Below are 15710 nucleotides of genomic sequence, written 5' to 3' on the forward strand. Positions count from 1 at the left end.
GTCCCGGTCATTAGAATCAGTAGCCCTTCTCCTAGACAGAATGCGAGCCCACAGTACATTCTTATTCAGATTCTGCTGGTTCTAGACTCTTAATGGACTCCATCCGTCTCTTATGACAGCATCAACTGGGCATGTGATACTTAAGTTACAGATGATTTATTTTACTCTCTCTGATGAAATTTGGGAGCCACCCTGACCTCTGTAACACATTTACAGATCATCTCATAAGGTGACTTTTCTTTTCTTTTCTTTCTTTCTTTCTTTTTTTTTGGGGGGGGGTAAATTTTGTCCCAAGTTCTATGAGGGTTCTTGTCTTACATTTTCCGGGTTTCTGACTTCCAGCTCAGGCAGGTAGGGGACAACTGAACTGTGGTAGTTTATATTTTTACAGACACCCAGGGTTCTTTGTGCAGGTGTGGATCTATCTACCCTCCATCAAGGAGTCTAAAGGCAGAACACTGCGTTTTACTCAATGGAAGATCTCAAAGCCCTTAACAAACTAAAGGAAAAAACGAGATTGTATGAATATTCATACCTTTGTGAACGCGTGGGAGCTGCACGGTCGGTCTGGGTGGCTATGCAAGCAAGTACAGACACCCCAGGCTCAGAGAGCTCCTCATTCTTTCTGCCTTTCAGCTCTGCCTCTGAAATTCTGGTTTTGTATAGGAAGCTCTCTGTAAGCATATAGCCCGTTGACTTACATTTTCCCAGATGCTTTCGGCACCAGAGGCATCTATGTTCTCTCTGGAGTCTAGGTCTTGTCCTTAGGTGAAGAGGAAGGGTGGGGGCGGACAGGGTCCCCCATCTAACCTCCGTCGCTGAGAATGGGAACGTGACTCACCGCTTCAGTCTGCCCGGAGGTTTCTGTTAAGATCTCGGGCTCCTCACCTAGATAACGGCACCCGGGTTTTTCTGGCGTCCTGCAGGTGGGCATGCTCCCTCCGCAGAGACCAGGAGTGACCTCGGGCTGCCGGATTTGACCTTCATGACACCTACGCCCTCTCCCCACTTTCCTCTATCTTCTTTTCAACATCCCCAGACTGAGGACCCCCAGACACCTCCCTCCGGCCCGCGCCCTGCTTCTCACAGCCTAACTCGACCAAATTTGGGGTGGGAAAAGCCCGGCGTCTCTAAAGCCCACAGACTCCAGGGCTGCGGCCGCGGGGCTTTGGGGGAGGCCCGCCCTAGCTACGCGCTCGCCCCGCCCCCGCCCGCGGGCCCGCCCCTCCCCTCCCATGTACGTCACGTCCGGCCCAGCCCCTGCCAGCCCTCCGCCCTCCGCCCTCCGCCCTCCGCTCTCCTCTCGCTCGCCGTTAAGGAGGCTCTGCGCCTCAGCTACAGCCTCCGTCTCCGCTCCAGCCGCATCCTCCGTGTCTCTGCCGCCGCCACCGCCGGGGGCATCCGGGGGTCGCCTAACGGGCTGGCCCTGCGCCACAGTCGTCGCTTCAGCCTCCCGCCAGTGGCGGCCACAAGAAGAAGCTCGCTGGCCGCGGAGCCACTTGGGGCCTCAGTTCTCGCCCTCTTTCAGTTGCCGCGGGTTCTGGAGAAGCGGCCGCGGCCGGGGAACTGGGCATCGAGGTTCCAACGGTAGGTGAACGGGCGGGTACTGCGCATGCGCTGGGCCCTGTAGCCGCGGCCCTCCCCCTTCTGCCTCCCCCCAGCTCCGTGTCCCACCCGCGCCGGCTTCAAGGGCTTTGCACCTCGGGGTGCGGGGGATCCCGGGCAGTGCCGTTGCAGGTGCGGCATTCCATAGAGAGGGCCCCCTTTCTCCTAGAGCAAGAGAAGGTGAAGATGTGCCCCTGGCAGCCAGGGGGTGTGGCAGTCTTCGATTTTTCAGCCGCTGCAGTGCGCGTGAGCGGGTGTGCCTTCTCACCTAGCTCCCCCAAAGTAGAAGGCACAGCTCCCCACCCTTGTTTGCTAGCCTCCCCTGCACCCCGGACCTGCGCCGCCTCCTTGCCCTTTTCCTTAAAGCTGGGCAGTGAAGTTGATGCAGAAAAAAAAAAGTGTGGTTTAATCTGGGCTCAACTGCGCCCCTTTTTAAGATCACGTGAGATGAGTGGTTGCTGACTTCCTTAGATCGTTCAGAGAATATAGCCAAAATTGGGCTGTTGGTGCACTGGGGACTTGTCTAGAATGCATTCTGCATAGGCCAGGCTAGAGAGGGTACAGCGCTGTTTCAGATGAGGCGCCTGGTTTCCAAGATGAGGTATTAGGAAATTGAATCAGTTGGCACACTTGCCCAGTGGGAAATTGGTAAACTTCAATTAAAAAATCAATTAAAAATCAAACTGACTTTTAGAAAGGCATTTCATTCGGCTCCCCATTATGCCGTCTAATCAATGAAAAAAGTACCTAAGATTGGGCACTTACCTTATTTTCAAGTTGATGATAATCTAAAAATGGCAACTGGAACCACAGTAATGCAGATAGATTATGAACATTAAATAGCTGAGATGCACTTACTTTTAAAAGTGGACATTAAAGGATGGTTTTGAATTATTGACTTTCTGGGTTAATGTGAGGCTGTGTCTTCAACTTTCCTTTTTGTAACCTTGCATGCAATACTTGTTGGCCTGGTTGTCTCTCAGGTACTGCATTTAGTAAGTGCGTACTAGCTGAATGGAATTGAATGAACTGGTTATTATTTGTATATCTATCGGGAGCTCCTTCTTACTTTCTTAATCTCTGCTGCTTTTAAAATTTGGGCAGTATTTTAAATAATTTAATTGTGTTACCAGTTAGGGATCTGGAACACATCTTAAATGCTTGGAAAGATGTAGAAAGGCTTATCAGTGTTACAAAATTCTTCCTTAGGTGAAGTAAATGTTACATTGTGTGTTTTTAACTGTATATGTAGTGTTTTATTTATTAATATGAGTGTATAGAGTTCTGTTATTTTTTCTATCTTTAAAATTTGTATTTATTTAAAAAATTAATAGGCAATTTTTTTTAATTTTTATTTTTTGCCGTTCGCGGGCCTCTCACTGTTGTGGCCTCTCCCGTTGCGGAGCACAGGCTCCGGACGCGCAGGCTCAGCGGCCATGGCTCACGGGCCTAGCCGCTCCGCGGCATGTGGGATCTTCCCGGACCGGGGCACGAACCCGTGTCACACGCATCGGCAGGCGGACTCTCAACCACTGCACTACCAAGGAAGCCCTAGGCAATTTTTAGAGAAGTTTTAGGTTCACAAAAACATCAGGAAGTACAGAGTTGCTACATATCTCCTCCCCCACTGCATGCAATTTTCCCTCTTTTTTATATCTTGTATTAGTATTGTGTTTTTATTAGAATGCCATTGTTTTAGGACAGAGAAAATGACTGAAGTGGATATATTGTGACTTGTCAGTTTTTCCCCATCAATAAAATGACAGCTACTGTTATTATCATTTCTGAATAACCTCAGTCTGTGCATGGCTCCCCTTTGTTGTACCCTGACTTTAGTATTGGGAAACATAATAGGATAAATTGTAGCTATACTTTGAAAAAAATTGTGATAAATATACATAACGTAAAATTTACCATTTTAACTATTTTTAAGTGTACAGTTCAGTGGCATTAAGTACATTCACCGTGTTGTGCAACCGTTGGCACTGTCCATTTCCAGAACTTTTTCATCATCCCAAACAGAAACTCATAGACAGCAATTCCCCATTCCCTCTTCCTCCTAGCACGTGGTAACCTCTATTCTACTTTCTGTCTCTATAATTTGCCTATTCTAGGTACCTCATATAGGTGGAATCGTATAGCATTTGTCCTTTTGTGTTTGGCATATTTCATTTAGTTCATTTTCAGGGTTCATTCATATTGTAGCGTGTATCAGAATTTCCTTCCTTTTTAAGATTGAATAATGTATTCCGTTGTGTGTATATACAACATTTAGTTTATCCGTTCATCTCTTGATGGATATTTGGATGTTTCCACATTTTGGCTTTTGTGAATAATGCTGCTATGAACTTTGGTGTACAGGTATCTGTTTGAGTCCTTGCTTTCGATTCTTTTGGGTACATACCTAGGAGTGGAATTGCTGGTAATTCTGTGCTTAACTTTTCGAGGAACATCTAAACTGTTTTCCAGGTGTGCTGCACCATTTTACATTTCCATTAGCAATGCACAAGGGTTCCAGTTTCTCTACATCTCCCCAACAATTGTTACTTCTCTTTGTTTGTTGGTTTGTTTGATAATAGGCATCCTAATGGGGGTGAACAGATATCTCATTGTGGTTTTGATTTGCATGTCCCTAAGAGTGATGCTGCACATCTTTCATTTGTGTATCTTCTTTGGAGAAATGTCTGTTTAAGCCCTTTGCTCATTTTTTAAATTGGTTTTTGTTTCTTTGTTGTTGAATTACTTTAAAAAAAGTTACTTTAAAAAGTTATTTTGTACGTGCATTAAATCTTTTATCTGAAAACCTTATTGGTTCTTAAAATGAATGCAATACTGAAATTTAAAAAATAGAAATTGGGGTAAATTCCCTGGCAGTTCAGTGGTTAGGACTCCGCACTTCCATTACAGGGGGTATGGGTTCGATCCCTGTTTGGGAACTACCCGCATGCCACGCAGTGCGGCTAAAAAAATTAAAATAAATAAATAAACAAATAAATAAATAAATAGAAATTGAAAATTTCTGTTTTACACATAGGTAAACAACAGAGATTTTACATCTGAAAAAGGTTTCCAATTATTTAGTAAGTCACAGTATATTAAGCTCTCAATTAGGTATATATCAATACCGAGAACTTATTTCCATAACCTCAGCATTACAAAGGGGCACGCATTAAATGAAGATCCTATCCTCACTAATGAGTAAGATTAATGCTCCTAAACTTGCCTTTGTTTATAAAGTATTTTGTTAACATGGCTAGGAGCAGAGGAGGGGATTACTGGATGGAGAAAAAGGAAGTGTAGTATGTACACATGAACTTGACCTGAATCAGTGTTCCCCAAGTGGCGCAGAAGGCCAATATGTGAGGAGGTTTACTTTGGGGCCTTATAGAAGAGCCAATTTGATTGGACATGGAAATAATGAAGGATTTTTGGAATGGAATGTAATAAAGGCAGGTTTAATGCACCAAATCATACTCACATGAGATATTAATGGTAATGGCATTAAGAGTAACTCATTATCATATTTATTTATTCATTCACTGGATATTTTTCTCCTTCTAAATGTCAGAGATACATGAAGGAGCAAAACCCAAGCAGTTACTTGGTGATGGTTGCATAATTGTAAATTTACTAGACATTAAATTATACACTTGAAAAGAGTGAATTTTATGATATGTAAATTATACCTTAATAAAGCTGCTTAAAAAAAAAAACAAAACCCATTAGTGGACTTTAAGGAACTTATACTCTGTTGGGAGAAAGAAACTTTAAACAAACACAGAAAGGACTATATAATAAAACTTGTGATGAATGTTTTGGAGCCAAGGAATAACATGTCCTAAGAAAAACTGACAGGGGATATCATTAGGTTGGATGGGTTGGAGAAGGCCCCTCCAAGAATGGGACTTAAGTAAGAGCGGAAGATGAGTAGGAGGAAGTGAGGGGGAGAGTGTTTGAGGCAAATGAACCAGCATGTATAAAAGTCTTAGGTTGAGGAAGATGCAGTGGCTTGACAAGATAATTTAATGAAATTTATTGGATTTCTACTAGAGAAGGAAATACCCTGAATCTTTTCAGACAGGTTTTTACCTAGTTTTAGTGTATATTTTCTTTTTCTTTTGTATATGATGTATAATAATTCTTATATTTTTGGTTTTAAACAGTTTTCAGAGAGATGTCTGTCTGGTTTCTATTGCCCTTTTCTGGAATAGAAAAATAGAAAATAGAAAAACTTGAGTTGTTTACTTATTCTTAAAATATGTATTTTTGCTTTTATGTATCAATTGAAAAGTAAAAGTAAAAATAAAACTGAAAAACACTTGTTGATTGACATAGTAGGTGCTTAATATTTAGGGGGAAGGATGAGAGGAGGTTCTTTTTGGACACCAGTCATAGTGGATTAAAAATTTGGAAAGGTGAAAGAGCTCAAATTTAGGATCAGATAAGGTGAGAGGATTTTTATAGGAAAAGCAGACCATATAGTGGTTCATTATAGAATCACTTTTGAAACTAATGATTTCAAAAGATATATATTTTTTATGTTAAGGAGTATTCTAGTGTTTGAATAATGATTTTTGATTAGCAAGTACAGAATATTTAAGTGTTTTATGAATCACCTTTACGAAGTATCGTTTCATACATTTCAGTGAAATTTCAAACAATATTTTCAGTTTTGGTTGTAGTCATTGTTGCCTGAAAGAGCATCAGCCTAAAGGGCAGCAGACTTAGAGTTCTACTCACTAGTTTAGTGACCTACTCACTAGTTAAGTGACTTTAAACCAGTTTCTTCAGCTCTCTGAGATTTTTTTTTTTTCTTTTCTGAGAAAAAGTGATAATCTGCCATGCTCATCTCACAGGGGATGGTTGTGAGGATTCAGTTGGATAGTGAACTGGAAAGTATACCAGAAATGATAGCATCATTTCAGATACTGGAGTTCTGCTGTTGTGTAGTGTTCTCAACACAGGAAATAAAGATGAAATTATATTTTTTGCTCTCAAAGTTTATAATCAAGTGGAAAAGACAGATACAAAAAATAAGTATAGTCAGTGCTTTTTTGTTCATTTCCCAGGTTCCTTTTTTCCCCCCAGCGCAGTTTTTACACAGTCAGTGCAGAAAGAGAATGTTGTTCTCTCAAGGGACCCATTTGGCTAGAACAAGTTGTGGAATTACCTCCAATGGTAAAAAGAAAAAAGAAAAAAAAAGTTTTGTATTAAAGAACAATAAGAAATGATATGCTAGTCTTCTTAAGACTGTACTCATTAGTAGGCCCTAGGTGAGCACGTTTTCAATGGAGAAACATGAAAGGTGAAAAGTTACCAGAATAGAGGAGTCTTGAAGAGTCAACATTTGTCAAAATTGAGATTATATGCATGCATATAATTGACTGGAATATGTGCTCTCTTTACATATATATGCTTTCTCAGGTATTTTGTGTTGCCCTCTAAATTGTAGAGCTGGTATTTTTGGGGGGGCCAGTCATTGTGTTGGTACTTAGTGGGAAGAGCTAATTTAACACATAACTCACTTTGACTTAATAGAAGATCATGCTAGAGTAGTGATCAGTGACCTTGGAGTGAATGTGGGGTAAAGGAACCTGTTGGGAGCCAGCTTGCTCCAGCACATTACAGGCTTACCCTTTCATCAGGAGACAGCATTTAAAGTGTCACCTTTTCTCATACTTTCATGAGTAAGATTAAACATCCCTCTACCACTCTTACCTGTTTTTCATGCACTGATATGTGAACCTTCTAAAACTCTACATCTGACCGATAAATATCTCAAAAGGTCATCCTTCATCCTTTGGGGAAGTTTATCTACCTTGGAGACTAACTTTAGGTACGTTATGGTTTCCTTGGCTTTTTTTTATTTTTTTGCAGTATGCGGGCCTCTCACTGTTGTGGCCTCTTCCGTTGCGGAGCACAGGCTCCGGACGCGCAGGCTCAGCGGCCATGGCTCATGGGCCTAGCCCCTCCGTGGCATGTGGGATCTTCCCGACTGGGGCATGAACCCGTGTCCCCTGCATCGGCAGGTGGACTCTCAACCACCGTGCCACCAGGGAAGCCCGCCTTGGCTATTTGAATCAGAATTGTGGCTGATTTACAAGTAAATGTGAGAGGAGTTCTTTTTGCCTTTGTAATACTGCTTTTTATTGTTCTGGTTTCTTAAGACTTAAGTTACTGTCATTAGAAAGATTTGCAGTTAGATCCAGCAGCACATTCTAGCATCACCATTTACAAATATTGACGTTTAGCTCAGTGACTTGAGGCTCACAGTACATGTAAAACGGGAATAGTGCCTGCCTCATAGCATTCTTGTAGGTATGAGAAATAACTTGTGAAGTACTTACAGGTATTCCATAAATCATAGTTCCTTTCCATAATTTTTTAAAAATTATAGTTGATTTACAATATGATTTGTTTTTAATATTATTTACAATATTATTATTATACATTCCAGATGTACAACATAGTGTTTCAATATTTTTATAGGTTATACTCCATTTAAAGTTGTTATAGGGGCTTCCCTGGTGGCGCAGTGGTTAAGAATCTGCCGCCTGCTAATGCAGGGGACATGGGTTCGAGCTCCGGTCTGGGAAGATCCCACATGCCGCAGAGCAACTAAGCCTGTGCGCCACAACTACTGAGCCTGTGCTCTAGAGCCCGCGAGACACAACTACTGAGCCCATGTGCTGCAACTACTGAAGCCCGCGCGCCTAGAGACTGTGCTCCGCAACAAGAGGAGCCACTTCAATGAGAAGCCCATGCACTGCAATGAAGAGTAGCCCCAGCTTGAAGCAACCAGAGAAAGCATGCGTGCAGCAACGAAGACCCAACGCAGCCAAAAATAATAAAGTTGTTATAAAGTGCTTTCCTTTCTTGATTTGATTATCTTTGGTTATTGCTGGGAGTAGATATGGCAGCCACTTTTGATGTTTTTTGTTTTTTTTAAACATCTTTATTGGAGTATAATCGTTTTACAATGTTGTGTTAGTTTCTGCTGTGTAACAAAGTGAATCCGCTATACATATACATATATCCCCATATCCCCTCCCTCTTGCATCTCCCTCCCACTCCCTATCCCACCCCTCTAGGTGGTCACAAAGCACGGAGCTGATCTCCCTGTGCTATGCGGCTGCTTCCTGTTAGCTAGCTATTTTACATTTGGTAGTGTATATATGTACCATGTATATATAGAAGTGTATTTATTTAGTTTTTAAGGAGGTGTTCTCCTCTTGTTAATCTTCTTAAATTTGAATAGTCAGTATTATTTGCTTCTTATTTATGTCTTTAATCAACATATATTTTATTTTATTTATTTATTTTGTTGCGTCGGGTCTTAGTTGCGACAGCTGGGCTCCTTAGTTGCGGCATGCATGTGGGATCTAACCCATGCCGCCTGCATTGGGAGCACAGTGTCTTAACCACTGTGCCACCAGGGAAGTCCCTCAACATATATTTTAAACATTAAATTATGTGTTAGGGATTGTATGAGGCAATACAAAGATGATACAGAGGTGTTACAAAGATGAAATGACAGGGTTCCTACCTACAAGGATCCTCTCTTTTGAAAAAGAGACAGACATATTTTTAGATTCTATGGGATGTTTGCTAAAAAGGTAAGAGATAACTTAGGAGCAAAAGGAAGGAGAACTGTCTGCTTCAGGAAGTCAGGGAAGGTTTGACAGAGGAAGCTGGAGTTGAGACTTGATGGTGGATGGAAGTTTGGTGAACAAGATGGAATTGGACATGGTGTTGAGTTAGGGCTCCAAGACAGAAAACAATGTGCATAGCTTGGGAGATGTGGATTGTGAATTTCAAGTAGTTAAGTATTGTTGGAGAGTAGAGTGAGGTGTAGGAGTGGCAGGGAAGAAGATTTTACTGGTAGGTGAAGTACTTGTACACCACGTAATAGAGTTTGCAGTTTACTGTGTACGTCAGAGGTTCTTAAAACTTTGTATGTATTGTAATCACCCAAAGAGCTTATTAAACATACAGAGAGCCCAGGCCAGGCTCTCATGGATGCTAGATTGGGGTTGTGGCTGTATATTGAATATCTGTATATTGAACAAAACTTTCCCCATCCCCAGATGAAGTTAGGAAACCAGTGCTGTAGGTCACTGGTCTCAAAAGTGAGGTGCTGGCACTTTGAATGGGCAGGATGACCTATTAAAATGTGTGTGTAGGTGGAGGAATAAAATTTATGTTTCTACTTATTTTTTATTTTATTTATTTTTAAAATAAATTTATTTATTTATATATTTTTGGCTGAGTTGGGTCTTTGTTGCTGCACGCGGGCTTTCTCTAGTTCTGGCGAGTGGGGGCTACTCTTCGTTGTGCTGTGCGGGCTTCTCATTGCAGTGACTTCTCTTGTTAGGGAGCACGGGCTCAAGGCGTGTGGGCTTCAGTAGTTGTGGCTTACGGGCTCTAGAGCACAGGCTCAGTAGTTGTGGCACATGGGCTTAGTTGCTCCGTGGCATGTGAGATCTTCCCGGACCAGGGCTCGAACCTGTGTCACTTGCATTGGCAGGCGGATTCTTAACCGTTGTGCCACCAGGGAAGCCCTGTTTCTGTTTATTTTTAATGTTCAATTTTTTTTTCTTTTGCCACGCCATGAGGCGTGTGGGATCTTAGTTCTCCAACCAGGGATCCAACCCGTGCCCCTTGCAGTGGAGCCCTAATCACTGGACTGCCAGGGATTTGTTAAAATGTTATTTTTCTGTATGTTTATTATGTGCATAATATACTAGGGTATTTGCTATTCTGCTTTAGATATAACATACATATATGACAGGTATGTGCATAATCTTTTTCCTGTTCAAAAAATTTAGAGCCCAGGGCTCTAGGCATTGGAAAACAGTTGAGGAATTTTGTGCAGGGGAATTCAGGTTAGATTTGATGAGGATATCAGTGAGGAGAATAGATGAAGGGACTTAGTTACAGGGGATTTTATCTCTCTTTGGCTTTATTACTTTTGTTTTGCTTTGAAAGCTTGAAATCATGGGAGTTTATAAAATAATTGACTGTGGCCATGAAACCCTTGCCTGAATACTTTGCATAAAAGAGGGATAAGTGAGCTGTCTCAAGGTGAAATGTTTTGTTTAGTGAGTTGCAATCTGCAAAATATATGTGCTGTATCTAGTACTATGATTTGGGGAGTGTAGTTATACAAAATATACTTGATTCATTTCTCATTGTAGTTTTGTGGAATCACCATGGGGGAGGATTGGTCCCTCAAGAAGTATGTTAAAGTGCGCACAGATGAACAGATCCTCAGGCACAGGGGTAATAATTGTTGCGATAAATACTTTATAATCTTTTTTTTGTTTTTTAAGGCAAAGAAATTCCTCAACTTTTGAGTATTAGAGCTCGCTTTAAAAACTTTCTAGTCCTGGGACCTCCCTGGTGGCGCAGTGGTTAAGAATCCACCTGCCAGTGCAGGGGATACAGGTTCGAGCCCTGGTCTGGGAGGATCCCACATGCCGAGGAGCAGTTAAGCCCGTGCGCTGCAACTACTGAGCCTACACTCTAGAGCCCGCGGGCCACAACTGGTGAGCCTGCATGCCACAACTACTGAAGCCTGCATGCCCTAGAGCCTGTGCTCCATAGCAAGAGAAACCACCGCAAGGAGAAGCCCGCGCACTGCAACGAAGAGTGGCCCCCGCTTGCTGCAACTAGAGAGGGCCCGTGCGCAGCAATGAAGACCAAACGCAGCCATAAATACATACACACATACGTACATACATACATACCAACGTAGCCATAAATACATACATACATACATAAATACCAATGCAGCCATAAATACATATATACATACATATATAAATAAATAAGCAAGCAAGCAAACTTTCTAGTCCTGAATTCTCTTTTAGTTATATATACTTTGATAAATTACTTAAGGCCAAAGTCAATATGAATTTATTTATTTTTTAACTTTTAATTTTATGTTGCAGTATAGTTGATTAACACTGTTGTGTTAGTTTCAGGTGTACAGCAAAGTGATTCACTTATACATATACATGTATCTATTCTTTTTCAAATGAATTTAATAGTAGATGTAAATGACTTGGTATTTTCCTGATCATAGTAGCATCTATGGACATTTGACAGATAAATTTATATGCTGTTGAGATGTTTGTTTAACTTTTCTGTTTGCTTGGTACTGTTAAGGATTCAGACAGATTGATGCCTTGTCAGTTTCTCAGGCCAGGAGGGAACCACAGATTTAGCATACTGGCAAATTTTGTAGTACCATCCTTGTTCAGTCAGAATGAAGTGCCTTTTCCTTTGTTTGATAAATTGCTTAGAGCTTATTAATGAAAAGATGAATGTATGGAGCAGGGGTACATTATCTCTGTTCCCAAAGTTTACCATCTTTATTGAGACTCAGCTCCCTCTTGGCTTTTCCCTCTTTTTATACTAGTGATAGCGCTTTTTTTGTTTTTGTTTTGTTTTAGCAATTTTTAAAAAAGTATTTATTTATTTGGCCGCGCTGGGTCTTAGTTGCGGCATGCGAACTCTTAGTCGTGGCATGTGAACTCCATTAGGGATCTAGTTCTCTGACCGGGGATCAAACCCAGGCCCCCAGCATTGGGAGTGTGGAGTCTTAGCCACTGGACTACCAGGGAAGTCCTGTTTTAGCTATCATTGAAGATGATTGAGGTAGCTCTTTTAAATTTTTCTGTGTGAATTGTATCCCTATTTTGTCAAAAGCATTTTGGGCAAAAGTGACTTTTCTTTTTCCTTTCTATTCAGTTTGAAGGTAGAACAATTTTACATGAAAGTGATAATTTATTTTTGCAGGTACCCCTCTTACCACAGGTTGTTTTATTTGTAAAATGATCAAAGTTTACTAGTATAGTGCAGATCTACTCTTTTCTTTTTTTTTTTTTTTTTGCTTTACGTGGGCCTCTCACTGTTGTGCCCTCTCTCATTGCGGAGCACAGGCTCCGGACGCACAGGCCCAGTGGCCATGGCTCACGGGCCCAGCCGCTCCGCGGCATGTGGGATCCTCCCGGACCGGGGCACAAACCCGTGTCTCCTGCATCGGCAGGCGGACTCTCAACCATTGCGCCACCAGGGAAGCCCCAGATCTACTCTTATTACCATTATACTGTTTTGTAAAATTATTTGCTTTGAGAAGACTTTCAGCTAGTGTTAAAATTTATAAAGTCTTCAGCGTTTTATTCGTTTTTTTTTTTTTAGTTATGCTGTATAGAAATTGTAGTAATTTCTGGATGTGCTAGATAGCATAGAAGGGCCAAACAGGATCGGTTCTTGAAATGTGGTTAAAAAAATATTATATTTTTGGGGACTTCCCTGGTGGTCCAGTGGCTAAGACTCTGCCTCTCAATGCAGGGGGCCCGGGTTTGATCCCGGATCAGGAAACTAGATCTCATGTGCCGCAACTAAAGATCCTGCGTGCTGCAACTAAAGGATCCCGTGTGCAGCAAACAAATCCCGTGTACTGCAACTATAAATAAATAAATAAATAGTTAAAAAAACCACAACAAATACATTTGAAAAAAAAGAAATATTTTATTTTCCTTTTGTGGATGGAAAAGCATATTTTAAAATATATTTTATAATAAAAATAGTTTAACATTCAATAGTTAATCTATTAAAATGATGCTATGCCTTTATTCATGTGAGTTTTCTCTTTTTAATTTTTTCCACTTTATTGAAGTGTAATTTATATATAATCACATTCACCAATTTAAAATGTTTAGTTTAATAAGTTTTGACAAGTGTATTAAGCATGTAACCACCACTACCACAATCATGACATAGAACATTTCCATCACCCCCAAAAGTCCTCAGTGCTTTTAAATTTTCTCATCAGTGAAATGAATATAATGAAAGTATGTACTTCCATAGGATTGTTGTAAGGATTAAATGAATTAATATATTTAAAGCCCTTAAGGTAGTTCCTGGCTCAGTAATAGCTCAGCTAATGCTATCTACTGTTATCCGTGGTTTTGATGTTGGTGTTATATCCTTTAAAAAAAACTGTCACTACTAATTTTATTAGATACTTAAGACTTTTCTTTTTAAACACATTTTAAAATTTATTTTATTTGTTTGTTTTTGGCTGTGTTGGGTCTTCGTTGCTGCATGTGGGCTTTCTCTAGTTGCAGTGAGTGGGGGCTACTCTTCGTTGCGGTGTGTGGGCTTCTCATTGCTGTGGCTTCTCTTGTTGTGGAGCATGGGCCCTAGAGTTCAAGGGCTTCAGTAGTTGTGGTGCCTGGGCTCAGTAGTTGTGTTTCACAGGCTCTAGAGTGCAGGCTCAGTAGTTGTGGCGCACGGGCTTTGTTGCTCCGCGGCACGTTGGATCTTCTGGAATTAGGGCTCGAACCCGTGTCCCCTGCATTGGCAGGCAGATTCTTAACCACTGCACCACCAGGAAGTCCTGATACTTAAGACTTAAAGATCCTTTGCTGTTAAGAAAGGTGTGTTTGTTGCTGTCATGTATATCGGCGGTCCCCCAACCTTTTTGGCACCAGGGACCGGTTTTGTGGAAGACAATTTTTCCATGGTGCGGGGGTGGGTATGGTTCAGGCGGTAATGTGAGCAATGGGGAGCAGTGGGGAGCGGCAGATGAAGCTTTGCTCGCTCGACTGCCACTCACCTCCTGCTGTGTGGCCCGGTTCCTAACCAGGGTTGGGGACCCCTGATATATATGTATATGTAACCATATGTATATGAATGGAGTGTAGAAGTATTTTGAGCCTTCGCAGAACTCAGGTTGATAGCTAGTATACGAAGGTACACTTCCCTGAATGTTCCCATTAGTCAGCTTATTGATAATTGGTATTTAATTGCGTTATTTTTTATCACTCTTGTCTCATGGTAAAGTATGTGATATAAAATTCAAAATGGTTTCTTATTTGTTGTCAGTACCACCATGCTAGGCAACCGTCACTTGTATTTAAAATGATTTTGCTGTTTTGATTTATAATAACATTAGGCTTTCAGAAATCCTTGGTTATTTTGAAAGTCTGCACATTGTATTCTGTTGTGTCAAGCCTTTAATTAACTGCTTTGTTTGCATATTATTGACTGTATCTGTTCAGACATTTCATCAGATCTCTTTGGCATATTTTTCTGTGGTACCTGACCTGCTGCTATTTTCTTTTCCATTTTTCTTTTCTTCAAAAATGGGATCTTGTAGTTTAGATGTTGTATTAGTTTTCTAGGGCTTCCATGATAAATTACTAAAAATGGAGTGACTCTAGAATAGTAGAAAAATTTCTCTCACAGATCAGGGGGCTAGAAGTCTAAAATCAAGGTGTGGGCAGGGTCATGCTCCCTCTGAAGGGAGAATTCTTCCTTGACTCTTCCATCTTTTGGTGGCTCCTGGCATTTCTTGTCTTTTGACAGCATAACTCAATTTCCGCCTTTGTCTTCACATGGCCTTCTTCCCCTCTGTGTGTCCTGTCTCCTTCTTATAAGCACACTAGTGATTGGATTAAGGACTCCCCTAAATCAAGGTGATTTCATCTTGATATCCTTAACTAATTACACTTGCAAAGATCCTATTTTCAAATAAGGTCACATTTTGATGTTACAGGTGGACATGAGTTTTGGGGAGACACTTCATTCAACCTAGTACACATATAAAGGAAATATTTACATGATTTAAGCTCTGAAAAGGGACAGGAAGCAGTACTAAATCATGTCAGAAACAGCTTTGCATTTTGCAGGAATGTTATTTTGGGCCACTGTAGTCTGAATGCCTTCAGCAGTGTTCTCTGGATAGAGGTCTGAAGTGAATAGTCGTTGGCTGCAAGGGCTCGGACCATAGGCATGCTTTAAAAGTGCTTTTTAGCAAAACAACAACAACAATAACAACAAAACAAACAAAACAAAACAAAAGTACCTTTTAGCAAGCTATGAATGAATGGCCTCCTAAAATATATATAAGACTCTGTGGTCAGTTTGAGTGATAAAATGTGAGAGTCTGTGGTACTTTAAATCGTCAGAATTTACACGGAGTGATAGTATAGTATAGTAATAAAGAGCAAGGACTTTAGGAGTTACACTTCCTGGATTCAGATTCTGCCTCTGACCCTTATTAGCTGGGTGAACTGTGGTTAAATTGTTGA

At 41.1% G+C, this 15710-nt stretch overlaps 1 protein-coding gene across 12 annotated transcripts in view; it reads left to right on the plus strand.

Annotated features, from left to right (window-relative positions):
- The first annotated feature begins 1292 nt into the window (after positions 1 to 1292).
- FAM13B (family with sequence similarity 13 member B) overlaps positions 1293 to 15710 on the plus strand; it is an 89487-nt gene continuing 75069 nt past the window's right edge. For 6 of the 12 annotated variants that reach the window (XM_027096592.1, XM_027096597.1, XM_027096669.1 and 3 more), the window contains exon 1: positions 1295 to 1587. The gene's annotated coding sequence lies outside the window, so the exon portion shown is untranslated. Of the gene's footprint in view, positions 1588 to 15710 lie in introns of all 12 variants that reach the window. The other 6 variants (XM_027096617.1, XM_027096636.1, XM_027096663.1 and 3 more) reach the window with 3 other exon arrangements.

This window comes from Aethalodelphis obliquidens, unplaced genomic scaffold (assembly GCF_003676395.1).
Source record: "Aethalodelphis obliquidens isolate GAN/ISIS:26980383/991018 unplaced genomic scaffold, ASM367639v1 scaffold4, whole genome shotgun sequence".
Classification (NCBI taxonomy): domain Eukaryota; kingdom Metazoa; phylum Chordata; class Mammalia; order Artiodactyla; family Delphinidae; genus Aethalodelphis; species Aethalodelphis obliquidens.